Source organism: Schistocerca americana, chromosome 2 (genome assembly GCF_021461395.2).
Source record: "Schistocerca americana isolate TAMUIC-IGC-003095 chromosome 2, iqSchAmer2.1, whole genome shotgun sequence".
In the NCBI taxonomy this organism is placed as follows: Eukaryota; Metazoa; Arthropoda; class Insecta; order Orthoptera; family Acrididae; genus Schistocerca; species Schistocerca americana.
Window position 1 is genome coordinate 400,907,783 of NC_060120.1, and position 15,506 is coordinate 400,923,288.

A 15,506-nucleotide genomic window follows, 5' to 3' on the forward strand; every position below is an offset into this window, starting at 1 on the left:
TGATGTTCGCCGCCAACGACAAGAGCGGCCCAATCAGCAATCTCCACTCCGCTGCCTATGAGATGGACTTCCGTGTTGTGATATGCGGCTACCACAGGCAGCAAGCTGGTTCATCCTCGGCTTTGGCGTGCGATAGTTGAGGTGCAGAGTTCCAGGACTGCAGGTCTTAGTGGAGAATACCCTATGAGACTTAGTCTACAAGTGGAGTCGCCTATAGTCTTCGCACAGGGACAGATATTTACAGGGTGATTCAAAAAGAATACCACAACTTTAGGAATTTAAAACTGTGCAACGACAAAAGGCAGAGCTAAGCACTATCTGTCGGCGAATTAAGGGAGCTATAAAGTTTCATTTAGTCGTACATTTGTTCGATTTCTGTGATTTTATCCTTGCTCAAATGGAAACAGATGAACCTTTCGTTTCAAAGATTGTGTTTAGTGATGAAGCAACTTTCCACACTAACGGGAAAGTCAACCGTCACAATGTCTGTATATGGGGCACTGAGAATCCGCGGGGAACAACTCAGTATGAACGTGACTCGCCTAAGGTGAACGTTTTCTGTGCCATTTCAGCCAATAAGGTTTTTGGTCCCTTTTTCTTCGAAGGTGCTACTGTAACTGGACTACAGTATCTGGAGATGTTAGAGAATTGGCTGTTCCCTCAGCTCGAACAAGAAGCACAACAATTCATATTTCAGCAGGATGGAGCGCCACCACATTGGCACTTATCTGTCCGTAACTACCTGAACGTCAACTACCGGAGGCGTTGGGATCGGCCGCCAGGCAGCCCGTGACAGAGCACTTCATCACTGGCCTCCAAGAAGCCCTGATCTTACCCCCTGCGATTTTTTCTTATGGGGGTATGTTAAGGATATGGTGTTTCGGCCACCTCTCCCAGCCACCATTGATGATTTGAAACGAGAAATAACAGCAGCTATCCAAACTGTTACGCCTGATATGCTACAGAGAGTGTGGAACGAGTTGGAGTATCGGGGGCCGGCCGAAGTGGCCGTGCGGTTAAAGGTGCTGCAGTCTGGAACCGCAAGACCGCTACGGTCGCAGGTTCGAATCCTGCCTCGGGCATGGATGTTTGTGATGTCCTTAGGTTAGTTAGGTTTAACTAGTTCTAAGTTCTAGGGGACTAATGACCTCAGCAGTTGAGCCCCATAGTGCTCAGAGCCATTTTTTTGGAGTATCGGGTTGATATTGCTCGAGTGTCTGGAGGGGGCCATATTGAACATCTCTGAACTTGTTTTTGAGTGAAAAAAACCTTTTTAAATACTCTTTGTAATGACGTATAACAGAAGGTTATATTATGTTTCTTTCATTAAATACACATTTTTAAAGTTGTGGTATTCTTTTTGAATCACCCTGTATTACAGTGATTGATACTGTGGTGCCGAGAACGAACATAGTCTTGTTGACATTTTATTCAGTAACGCACACCTTGACAAGGTACTGCTTAGTTGTATCTATCCGTAAGCACATCCAACGAGTTACAGTAGAACTTTGGTTAAGTATCTCACGGCAATAAAGTGTACTTATGTGTGTTACTAACTGTTTGTACTGTCACAGTTCCTCCGTCCACCTCGGACAACCTAATCCTAATACGACGCTTGCGAGCCGTCTATCCAGACCACACGTAGACGTAAATAACCGATACCAAACAAATATCGGTAACAGTTTTAACCGGTTTTCCCAATTCGTACTTGACAGGTGGCGCGATCCGACACTGCTGCGCATAGCGTGCGAGGAGGCGTCGTGTGGAGCTGAGTACCTCACCAGCAACCCACGCATCAACCACTGCTATTGGCGGGATATGTTAGCCACAAAGTGCGGCTGGTAGTCTGAAGAATTACTGCGAGTGGTCTTCCACGTGCGTGGTGCGAGCGTGGATCAATTTTTTTCCTCAAGCTCATTCTACAAATCATTTCACAACAGCCGCATAAATAAAACCCGTGGTTATGAAGATACAGAATAGGAAATAGCACCACAACAATATGAGGCGAGTAAGCACATCTAGATATCCACTCTATAGATATCATGGGAGGAAACTACAGATACTTACGATGAAAGATACGGATGTACTTAATACATTAAAAAAATTGTAAACTCCTTAAATGAACCTAACAGTCTGAAAGTTAATTGAAAGATCTTGGGCGGCACTATTGCAAAACAGTTTCAGAATTTCTATAAAAAAATAGAGTTACGAGCCGGACCCTCGATTATGAGGTTTAAAAAACGCATTTCAGTGCAAAATAAAGTTGCATAATGGTACGTTTAGTGATAATATTAAATGATGTACTACAATACATTAAAGAGCTCGTGCTGTGTAATGTTTGGGTAAATCTTTTCGTGCGGTAGCACGTGGTGGCTCCGAGCTAATACAGAACTTGTGAACTGCTTAGAACTTTGATCTTCGGTGAGTTGACGAGAGAGATTCATCCACAGTGGCGAAGTTGTAAATGATCGGTTCGCTTTGAGAGGCTGGCTAGCAAGACGTGCGCTGATGAATGACGTATCAACCGCAATTGAAGTGTTTAAAATTATGTGGCCGATTAATTGAGGAAATTAAACTTGTAGAATTTCTGCAGGAGTTTGAGAACTTTGGGTTTTTGGCAGTTGTACTCGCGGACCTCGATTAGCAGAGTGGAGTTAGAATTGGGAAAATTTTATGTATGGTCGGGACTTCTTTAACTATGAACTGTAATGTCCTGTTTAGAGGCTTTTCAAATTTTGACACTAGTCCATACGCAATAAAATATTATCCACAACCAGTTTTTGAACAGCTGAATAGCAATGTGATGTGACGAACGTAGTGTAGTCTTAATCGAGCTCATGAACCAGTCTATCGTTGCACTAAAAAAAGCAAACAAGAACTCAAAAACATTCTTATCACGGAACAAACAATTAATCGAATCCGCACAGGCCACAGCATCCGTGCTGAAAACCTCAACCGATGGGGAAGGGTAGTCTTCTATGTGTGATTGTGGAAATGAACGCCAGACGATCCATCACACTATAACAAGCTGTAGCAGAACACCCTATCATGGGAACTTGGAAGATTTCTTTGAAGTGACAGAGGCAGCCCTTGAATGGATCGACAAATTAGATATTAATTTACAGAATTATTTTTAAATTATAAATTATGAAATTAATATATTTTTGTCAAATTTTGTAAAACTATGTAATCCACAATTGCTAGTCGTTGTTCATATGTAATGCCATATGCTAAATAAATAAATAAATAAATTCTTCGGAATTGAAATTAGTATATTCTTCTTGAAATCTAACAATATTTTGCCTGTCTCATACGTCTTACACACTAGATGGAAGAGTTCTGTCATGACTGATTTTCCCAAGGCTATCAGTGGCTCTGATGGAATTCTGTTCCGGGGCTTTCTTTCGACTTCGGTCTTTCACTGCTCTGTCAGGTTCTTGTCCCAGTATCATATCTCCCATCTCAAGTTCATCTTTGTCCTCCTCAGCTTCTAAAACGTTGTTTTCAGGTACATATCCTTTGTTTTGACCGTATATGTAGTCCTTCTGCTTTTCTGTTTTCCCTTCTTTGCTTAGGATGGTTTTCCATCTGAGATCTTGATATTCATACGGCTCATTCTCTTTTCTCCAAGGGCCACTTTCAGTTTTCTGTAGGAGGTATCTATCTTTCCCCTAGTGAAACACAACTACCAAATCCTTACATTTGTCCTCTAGCCATTCCTGCTTAGCCGTCTTGCACTTCCTGTCAGTTTCACTTTTAGACGTTTGTATTCCCTTCCGGATTCGTCTTTTGCTGCATTTTTGTATTTTCTCCTTTCATCAGTGAAATTAAAAATCTCTTATAAAGTTCGAGGGATTCTACTAGGCCCTGTCTTTTTATCTATTTGATCCTCTGTTGCCTTCACTATTTCATCTCTTAAGGCTACCCATTCGTCTTCTACTTTCCCCTATTCTACTCAACCGTTGCATAATGATGGTTCAAATGGCTCTGAGCACTATGCGACTCAACTGCTGAGGTCATCAGTCGCCTAGAACTTAGAACTAATTAAACCTAACTAACCTAAGGACAGCACACAACACCCAGCCATCACGAGGCAGAGAAAATCCCTGACCCCGCCGGGAATCGAACCCGGGAACCCGGGCGTGGGAAGCGAGAACGCTACCGCACGACCACGAGATGCGGGCTGCATAATGATGTCAACAAGCTCTGGTTCTTCCAACTTATCCAGATCCCTTCCTCAATTTTGTACCTTTTTGGAATTTATTCAGTTTTAATCTTCAATTCATAATTGTGTTCATGGTCCACATCAACCTCTGGAAACGCCTTGCAATTTGAAATCTGGTTCCGAAATCTCTATATTACCACTATATAACAAATCCCAAATCTTCCAGTGTCTCCAGGTCTCTTCCACGTGTACATCCTTCTTCCTTGGTTCTAAAAACCAAGTCTTTTTTTTTTTTGGTCATCAGTCTACTGACTGGTTTGATGCGGTCCGCCACGAATTTCTTTCCTGTGCTAACCTCTTCATCTCAGAGTAGCACTTGCAACCTACGTCCTCAATTATTTGCTTGACGTATTCCAATTTCTGTCTTCCTCTACAGTTTTTGCCCTCTACAGCTCCCTCTGGTACCATGGAAGTCATTCCCTCATGCCTTAGAAAATGTCCTATCATCCTGTCCCTTCACCTTATCAGTGTTTTCCACATATTCCTTTCCTCTCCGATTCTGCATAGAACCTCCTCATTCCTTACCTTATCAGTCCACCTAATTTTCAACATTCGTCTATAGCACCGCATCTCAAATGCTTCGATTCTCTTGTGTTCCGGTTTTCCCACAGTCCATGTTTCACTACCATACAATGCTGTACTCCAGACGTACATCCTCAGAAATTTCTTCCTCAAATTAAGGCCGGTATTTGATATTAGTAGACTTCTCTTGGTCAGAAATGCCTTCTTTGCCATAGCGAGTCTGCTTTTGATGTCCTCCTTGCTCCGTCCGTCATTCGTTATTTTACTGCCTAGGTAGCAGAATTCCTTGACTTCACTGACTTCGTGACCATCAATCCTGATGTTAAGTTTCTCGCTGTTCTCATTTCTGCTACTTCTCATTACCTTCGTCTTTCTCCGATTTACTCTCAAACCATACTGTGTACTCATTAGACTGTTCATTCCGTTCATCAGATCATTTAATTCTTCTTCACTTTCACTCAGCATAGCAATGTCATCAGCGAATCGTATTATTGATATCCTTTCACCTTGTATTTTAATTCCACTCCTGAACCTTTCTTTTATTTCCATCATTGCTTCCTCGATGTACAGATTGAAGAGTAGGGGCGAAAGGCTACAGCCTTGTCTTACACCCTTCCTAATACGAGCCCTTCGTTCTTGATCGTCCACTCTTATTATTCCCTCTTGGTTGTTGTACATATTGTATATGTCCCCGTCTCTCCTTATAGCTTACCCCTACTTTTTTCAGAATCTCGAACAGCTTGCACCATTTTATATTGTCGAACGCTTTTTCCAGGTCGACAAATCCTATGAAAGTGTCTTGATTTTTCTTTAGCCTTGCTTCCATTATTAGCCGTAACGTCAGAATTGCCTCTCTCGTCCCTTTACTTTTCCTAAAGCCAAACTAATCTTCACCTAGCGCATTCTCAATTTTCTTTCCATTCTTCTCTATATTATTCTCGTAAGCAGCTTCGATGCATGAGCTGATAAGCTGATTGTGCGATAATTCTCACACTTGTCAGTTCTTGCCGTCTTCGGAACTGTGTGGATGATGCTTTTCCGAAAGTCAGATGGTATGTCGCCAGACTCATATATTCTACACACCAACGTGAATAATCGTTTTGTTGCCACTTTCCCCCAATGATTTTAGAAATTCTGATGGAATGTTATCTATCCCTTCTGCCTTATTTGACCGTAAGTCCTCCAAAGCTCTTTTAAATTCCGATTCTAATACTGAATCCCCTATCTCTTCTAAATCGACTCCTGTTTCTTCTTCTATCACATCAGACAAATCTTCACCCTCATAGAGGGTTTCAATGTATTCTTTCCACCTATCTGCTCTCTCCTCTGCATTTAACAATGGAATTCCCGTTGCACTCTTAATGTTACCACCGTTGCTTTTAATGTCACCAAAGGTTGTTTTGACTTGCCTGTATGCTGAGTCCGTCCTGCCGACAATCATATCTTTTTCGATGTCTTCACATTTTTCCTGCAGCCATTTCGTCTTAGCTTCCCTGCACTTCCTATTTACTTCATTCCTCAGCGACTTGTATTTCTGTATTCCTGATTTTCCCGGAACATGTTTGTACTTCCTCCTTTCATCAATCAACTGAAGTATTTCTTCTGTTACCCATGGTTTTTTCGCAGCTACCTTCTTTGTACCTATGTTTTCCTTCCCAACTTCTGTGATGGCCCTTTTTAGAGATGTCCATTCCTCTTCAACTGTACTGCCTACTGCGCTATTCCTGATTGCTGTATCTATAGCGTTAGAGAACTTCAAACGTATCTTGTCATTCCTTAGTACTTCCGTATCCCACTTCTTTGCGTATTGATTCCTCCTGACTAATGTCTTGAACTTATCTGCTCCTGGGTACGCCTTACAATCCAGTATCTGATTTCGGAATCTCTGTCTGACCATGATGTAATCTAATTGAAATCTTCCCGTATGTCCCGGCCTTTTCCAAGTATACCTCCTCCTTGTGATTCTTGAACAAGGTATTCGCTATTACTATCTGAAACTTGTTACAGAACTCAATTAGTCTTTCTCCTCTTTCATTCCTTGTCCCAAGCCCATATTCTCCTGTAACATTTTCTTGTACTCCTTCCCGTACAACCGCATTCCAGTCGCCCATGACTATTAGATTTTCGTCCCCCTTTACATACTGCATTATCCTTTCAATATCCTCATACACTTTCTCTATCTGTTCATCTTCAGCTTGCGACGTCGGCATGTTTGCCTGAACTATCGTTGTCGGTGTTGGTCTGCTGTCGATTCGTATTAGAACAACCCGGTCACTGAACTGTTCACAGTAACACACCCTCTGCCCTACCTTCCTATTCGTAACGAATCCTACACCTGTTGTACCATTTTCTGCTGCTATTGATATTACCCGATACTCATCTGACCACAAATCCTTGTCTTCCTTCCACTTCACTTCACTGACCCCTTCTATATCTAGATTGAGCCTATGCATTTCCCTTTTCAGATTTTCTAGTGTCCCTACCACGTTCAAGCTTCTGATATTCCACGCCCCGACTCGTAGAACGTTATCCTTTCGTTGATTATTCAATCTTTTTCTCATGGTAACCTCCCCCTTGGCAGTCCCCTCCCGGAGATCCGAATGGGGGACTATTCCGGAATGTTTTGCCAATGGAGAGATCATCATGACACTTCTTCAGTTAGAGGCCACATGTCCTGTGGATACACGTTACTTGTCCTTAATGCAGTGGTTTCCATTGCCTTCTGCATCCTCATGTCGTTGATCATTGTTGATTCTTCCACCTTTAGGGGTAATTTCCCACCCCTAGGACAAGAGAGTGCCCTGAACCTCTATCCGCTCCTCCGCCCTCTTTTGACAAGGCCGTTGGCAGAATGAGGCTGACTTCTTATGCTGGAAGTCTTCGGCCGCCAATGCTGATTATTTTTCAAAATTTAGGTAGTCGCGGGGATCGAACCCGGGACCGAAGACGTTGTGACTATGAATCAAAGACGCTACCCCTAGACCAAGGGTTAGACCCAAGTCTTGGTGAAGATTAAAGTATGCTCTGTGGAAAATTTTTCCAGGGACCTTCCTCTTTCATTCCTTCCCTCCATCTGTATTCACCTACTATTTTTTCTTCTTTTCCTTTTTTTACTAACGCATTCCAGTCTCTTGTCTTAAATTGTCGCCTGCCTTAACTATCTGAATAATTTATTTTATCTCACCATATATTTCTTCAGTCTGTTCATCATCTGCACAGATAGTTGGTATATAAACTCTACTACTGTGGTAGGTGTAGGCTTCGTGTCTATCTTGGCTACGATAACGAGTTCGCAATACTGTTTATAGAAGCTTACCACATTCCTATTTTCTTATTCATTATTATACCCAATCCTGCTTTACCCTTATTTTATTTGTATTTATAACGCTGTGTTCACCTGACCAGAAGTCTTGTTGCTCGTGCCACCTAACGTTACTAATTCCCACTACGTCTATCTTCAACCTATCCCTTTCACTTTTCAAATTTTCTAACCTAACTGCACGATTAAGAGATCTAACATTCCACTGTCCGATCCGTTGAACACCAGTTTTGTTTCTCCTGATGACGACGTCCTCGTGAGTAGTACCCGCCCGAAGATCCGAGTGGTAGACAATTTTACCTGTGTAATATTTTACCACAGAGGATGCTGTTATCATTTAACCACGCAATAGAACTGGATGCCGTCGGGAACAATTATGGTCGTAGTTTCCCTTTGCTTTCATCCGTTCGCTATACCAGCACAGCATGGCTGTTTTCGTCGGTGTCACAAGGCCCCTGCAACTACTGACTAGGCTGCTGCCCCTCTTCAGGAACCACCTGTTTATCTGGCCTCTTAACAGTCACCCCTCCATTGTGGTTGCAACTACGGTACGGCTACTTGCATCGCTGAGACACGCAAGCCACCGTACCGATGGCAAGTTCCATGGTTCACATTTACATGTGCAACTGTAGATCTGACTCTCCAGGATATTAACAGTTTAAATGAACTGAAGATTTAATATGTGTTGTGTATGAAACAATCTAATAACTGAATCCACGAATATACCAGTTGAGAGTACAAATCTATTGGACTTCTGGCATACATCCAGATATTTCAGAGCATGTAGGAAGTTATAGCTGACACAAAGTATGGACGTAAAACTGACAATATTATCGAATTACAAAAGTTGTAAAATCTGTTTTGAATTTGTGAACTAAGTCTGGTTTATTGATGGTTCATGGTCCTCCTCTGCCGTTAAGTTACTGCAGTCTAAAAGCAGGTAGTCATTAGTTTGGTCTCCTCCACTACATGTGCACAGAGCATCTTCATTTGTTTAGAACCGTTTCTGATAGGCTTTCATTTTATCTGGCCTCTGAACATGACTGTAAAATTCGGAAATAAGGGTAGATTAATAGTTAAACTGAGGTGGATCTTATGAAAATACGGATTCGTATTTTCCCCCGTTTTTAGCTCGTTGTCACTCAATCTCCAATGTCTTTCTGCATTCTTATGTTAGTTTTTTCTTTACTACTTTTATAGATACTTTGCTGTAACTGACATCCGTGATCGGATTGCACTATTAGCCATATTATCTACTAGTTCATTGCCACAAACGCCAGTGGGAGCTTTAACCCATCCGAAAAGTATGATGCCTGCCAGTTGTGCTTCTGTAATCTTGTAATTTTGGGTCGTATTTCTTCAGCCAAGATGACGTAATACTTCCAATTTCGTAATGAATCCAATGTTATCCTACCGTCGGCGTGGATTACTGAAACTCTGTCAATATCCGCTAGATTGCTAATTGACTCAAGTGAATTTAGATGGGTGAGTTATTCTAGCCGGTTATTTGAGTATTTGAGCTGTAGTTGATGAGCAAGCTTCTGATAAATATTTCTGTCCTCAGCCGTCTGATTTGCCTCCATCCGCGTCCACTTCAAGAAAGTAGGACTTATTTTCTTCCTTTCCAATTATTATGGAAAAGTCTTCTGGATGTGGCGAGCTTCTATACTCCACGGCGATGTTTATATTCGGTCTGACTCCTTTAGCGTTAACTAAAAACTAAACTCCTCCCGAACGGGCCATGAAGGCCCAACGGTACCGACCGGCTGCCGTTTCATCCTCAGCCTGTAGGCGTCATTGGATGCGGAGATGTAGGGCATGTGAGCAGCACACCACTCTCCCAGCAGTATGTCAGTTTCCGAGGCTGTTACAGTCGATTACGTCGTTACATTTACCTAAACCTCGTATATTAGGAGTTATCAGTGTGAGGCCTTCTACAACGCTTAACGATTTATTGGGTGTCATCCTGTAAGCTTTCGCTATCTTCAAATTGGGCTCTACTAATTTTACTTCCGTCGTAATGTCGCTCTAATTCTTCTATCCATAAGGGCGATGTGCACGATAATATAGATAGTATCGCTCCTTTATAAATAGTCCATAGTGTCGCAGTGCACAGAACACAGTTCAGGTTAGGTGATCGTGTCAGAGAGTCATTAAATGCTGTAGTGTGTTAGATATGTTTGTTGAATGTAAACTTACTATCGATTATGACCCCCGGCATTTTAGATGATCTGCTTATCCTGTTGAAATCTTTGTTCTTAAGGGAAATGCTAATTTTTGATGATGTACATCACCTTTTCCTGGTGATCAGCATAGCTTTTGATTTCTGTTCGCCGGCCGTTGTGGCCGAGCGGTTCTAGTCGCTTCAGTCTGGAACCGCACGACTTCTACGGTCGCTGGTTCGAATCCTGCCTCGGGCATGGATGTGTGTGATGTTCTTAGATTAGTTAGGTTTAAGTAGTTCTAAGTTCTAAGGAACTAATGACGTCAGATGTTAAGTCTCATAGCGCTCAGAGCCATTTGAATCATTAGATTTCTGTTCGTTGAATCGGACTTTGGGGCTACCAGCTCAAATTGCTATTTGCAGCACGTTTATGTAGGAGACGTTCTCAGTTTCAAGACCGCTTTTGTCTTTAGTTAGTAGGATTGAATCGTCCGCAAAAGCAGTTATGAGAAAGTGCTTTGAGTAAGGCAAGTTAGGTAAAGTGTAAGAAGTATCTTCCATAGACTTGGACGCCAACAAGAGAATTGTAGACAGCCTATTGGTTCAATCTCTGTTCGAAGTTAACGTTGTTATTATGTGGCCGAAATAGCTGGGGGTCAAGCAGCAGCGATTCACAGGGCATTAAAATTCTCACAACGTTTTTAAAATACTTAGCGACTAAGCTGCGCCAAAGGCTCGTTGTACATCGAAACTCACCATGATGGCACATTTTGGCTGTAAGACACTAACGACTATTTTTTTACCTGCCACTAATGCATTAGTCACGCTTGTTTGTGGCCTGAGATCTTACTGATTTTTGTGTGGAATATCTCTGGAGTAGATGAAACTTATTCGATTTATTGAAAGTTTTTCCATTATCTACGCTTCTGTATGTAAATGATTGGCTAGGCGGAACTTTCTATGCAGCGTTCTTTTCCAGGGGTGACCATTGGTATTATTTTAGGTCTCCTTTATTGTTTTGGAAGGCATCCGATTTGAAAGCAACGATTTTGGGATGTTGTAAGAAACTGAGGGAAGTGTTGAACGCTGTAAGCATAAATGTACTTAAATGTGCTATGGAAGCTGTTATCTCCTTGCGTCTTTTTGGAATCCACGTGCTCTAGTATTTCAAGAATTTTCTGTTACGTGAAATCCTTACCGTCTTCTGTTTCAGTAAGGCCCCTAAGTTCTTTATAGCATTCATTATCTTCTTTATCGACTGGTATAACGTTGTCTTACGTGTAAATCAATGTATCTTTTAAGTTTAATGTCATCGTACCGTCTTGTTTTCGGAGAGTCGTCATTAAAGTAGTCTTCCTTACGTCACCCGATACTAAACCGCAGACTGTATGCCGTGGATTACTGCGAGACGTGAAAATACAATATGACTTCCGTAATTGTAGTTTTCCTTTAGGAGCTGACTCTGTTTGATCTGTCCTCTGCTTAAGATACACTTCCCTACTTGAGGTCTTAATATCTCGTCGATCTACATCTTTGGTATGATCGCCATGCAGCATTATTAATTCGGCTGTCTGTCGCGGGACTGACCACATTCCACGCTCAGATCGTTGCAGTTCTTTTGCTATGAAGTCCTTCTTGTTGGTTCTGTCTTTAATAGCTTCGTAGACTGTCGTGAAACTATCGATGTTTGTTTCTCTTTCCATCAACCTACTCTCTTATGTGTCAAAATTTTTAAAGGCGTTGTGGCAGTTGGATTTACATACTTCTGTTCCAGTTTTTGCTTCTCAAAACCCAATTATTTTTTTCTCATTGACTAGGTATTTAATGCTGTCGAACCTGCTAACAATGTGATGTAGCGAGGATGCAAGTATAGTAAAAGTGGTAATTCTATGTTACGAGCAACTTTCTTCGTCACAGCGTTTCCAGTCAGTGAATGATCGTACCAGGCAGTCGCTACATAATTTAAAAAAAAAAAAAAAAAAAAAAAAAAAAAAAAAAAAAAAAAAAAAAAAAAGAGAACCATGGCACTTATTTTCTGCGGTCTTCAGTCCCCTAGAACTTAGAACTACTTAAACCTAACTAACCTAAGGACATCACACACATCCATTCTCGAGGCAGGATTCGAACCTGCGACCGTAGCGGTCACGCGATTCCAGACTGTAGCGCCTAGAACCGCTCGGCCACTCCGGCCGCACTCCGGCCGGCTTACTTTTTCAGCACTACTCTCGTATGTAGCAATATCACTGTGTTCGTTCATTATAAAGATTATTAGCACTCAAATATGCTACCATGCCTTTCCTCCTGTCATTGGTAGTTTTATTGTTTTGCATTGCCAATCGATCATTACTGTCCACGGCAAGTATCACTCCAGTTAAGCTCTTAAAACGAAAAACCCTGTCGAGGTTAGCGTTTATATCTATACACGTTCATATACATGAAATTTGTAAGACTCGTTAATGAGCTCGAGGACCTTCTTGCCTTCATCGGGAAGGGGGTGCAGTATTATGACTTCTATTAAATTGTTAGTAACGACCACTGATGCTCGTTTTCGCAAATTTCCTACACAAAATACTCTACAGTTTCTTCCTGTTCCAAACTACATTGTTGTTTAAACTGTAAAACTCTTGGAGAAATATGATGTCAAAGTTGTTTTCACGACAAGTTGCGTAAGACAGTGTGCAGCCGGTCGAGAACGCTGCAGAGTTACTTGCACGCATGTAACGAGTTGTCGCTAATTCCGTGTAGTATTTGAGGACATTCTACTAGAGTTGTCGGAGGATGGTTGCTTAATCGTTTGTGTTCTCTTGGTATTTTGTGATAGAAAGTATGTAGGCACAACTGTGCATCTTGCTTCCTTTCTGATGCTTGTGAGAATCTTTGTAATTCGTTGCGTACGTTGATGTCTTTTGTCTTTACGGGGTTCTTTGTATACTTTTTTGCTCTGGGTAACACGTTTCTATACGTTTTGGTAGCCTTTACGAAAGATTTGAATTCTTCCACTAAGAAATAGTCTTCGTCAGCTTGTACAGCACAGTGTCACGTGTCTCCCACGGAGACATCCGGAATTACTGAAGCACGTTCACATTTATTGTCATCACAGTCGTCCCGAAGTTCTACAGGTATGGGCTAGAGAGTACTGTAGGCTAGAGGGTACTGTGGTCTGACTCCACACAACAGAAGGTAAGAGCTGCATCACATGAACTTATTTGAAATTGAGGATGACTGCAAGATGCTGATATGGAAACTGAGACAGGTGGCGTTCACCGACATTTGTAGTCTGACGGGAATATAATGAGTCGATTTAAATTCCACGTCTTCGATTATTTCATAGTGGATCTTGCTGATCAATTATAAGTGGGGGCTATTGGGAGCTTCTGATCTCTTTGTATTAAGTTATGGAGTTACCATATGAGAAGAAGGGTGACGTCGCTTCGTATGTTCAGAGTACAATTTTAAAATCGTCGCAGGAGAAATGTCGACGTCTTATTCCGTCTTATACACTGTTTACAATGCAGCAAGCGTTTCTCGTACTTATTGACTTACAGAAGTTGTAGACTTAAATGCAGGGAAGTCTTTGGCGGTCGACAAGATTTGGGCAGGTTTTCTTTATGTGACAAGTAGCTTTACAGTTATTGCAAATTACATGATCCATTGATACTTGAACTTTAAAAATATTGCTTTCGAGTGGAATCTGTAATTTCGGTGGCACTTTCCCAAGATATTCGATTTCGAACTGTGGAGTACGTCGAAAAACTTGTGAGCACAACCGTGTAGCTTAGACCCTGACGGTATTTCGCACTTGCGTCTAACGACTCGGCTGTATTTAGACATCACGAATGAAAAGGAGCACACTGGAAAAAAAACTCGTACGCTTGTTCTTTTGAAGCACCTGTATGACGCGAACATCCCCTTAATCGCTATGTGTCGTTACCGCAGTAAGCGGTCAACAGTTTGTCTAAGGAAAATACGGGTTGCCACCTACGATATGCGAGCTGTGCATAATATCTGTGCCCGATGTTACATCACTCACCTCCCGCAAGTTATCACCGATGACGGTATCAGGTACAGTCTCGGTGAGGACCGCTTTGTTTGGAGTGATGGTGCTGTCACGGACGACACGACAGGTGACTGACGGCATGCTGCAGCTTTCGAGGGTTGCCCGCTGTGCGCGCAACGGTGTTTCCATATTGCGAGACTATGACAGTAGCGCCGCCATGCAATTGGCAGCTGAACAAGCCATGGCTGGCCACTGACCTTGTCGGCTGTTTATGTTTCAAAACAACTTAATTTCTTAACAAAAACACGACAACCGACTACACGAACAGTTCCACGCAGTGACTAATAATAAAAAAATCGATTTTCAAACGCAGTAAACGAACGAACTAAATACTCACAGAAAGTCGCTGTCGTGTAATGTCGGAAAGTGCACGCATCAGTTCAGTAGCCGCTTCTCTTCTCCGCTGAAATCTGGATGCTTACGTGTACTGCTGCATAACTAAATCCGTAGGGAAGGAACGTCCTACGACTACTTATCATGCACTGAAAATGAACAATGCAAAAGCACGAAATTTGGCAGCATTTTAAATTAATGCCAACGCCATAAACACAAGACGAGGAAGAAGACGAAGAAGCAGAAGAAGAAGAAGAAGGGAAAGAAGAAGAGGTTGATGACGATCAAATAATAGTAGTGATGATGTTGCACTCGTATCCTACAAAAGAAAGAAATGGCGATTGCTATGAATAAAATCTGAACCTTATTCATGTATGTGGTGTCTGTTCTTTCGGACACGTCCGAAAGAATAAACACCAAGCCGAATACGCAGCTGTGATGTATGTTACGTAATTGAAAGTGGAGAGGGGATGGGAGAAAGGAAAGGAAAAGAACTACCAGTTGCACCGGGACTTTATACGGAATCAGCGGAAACGAGTGAAAACGTGCTCCGGACAGGGACTCTAACAACGGATCTCCCGTTTTCTTGGCAGATGCGTTAACCACAGCGCAGTCTGAACACAGCGTTTACTAAAGATGCGCAGACTGTTTTAACACGTTCCCTGGACAACTCTCATCCCCACCCAGCGCCACTCAAAAGTATCCAGACAACCACAAAAACATACGTTTTTCATATTAGGTGCAATGTGCTGCCACTTACTGCCAGGTACTCCATATTAACTTATCAACGATCTCAGTAGTCATTAGACATTGTGAGAGAACAGAATTGGGCGCTCCGCGAAACTCACTGACTTCGAATGTGATCAGGTGATTGGGTGTCATTTGT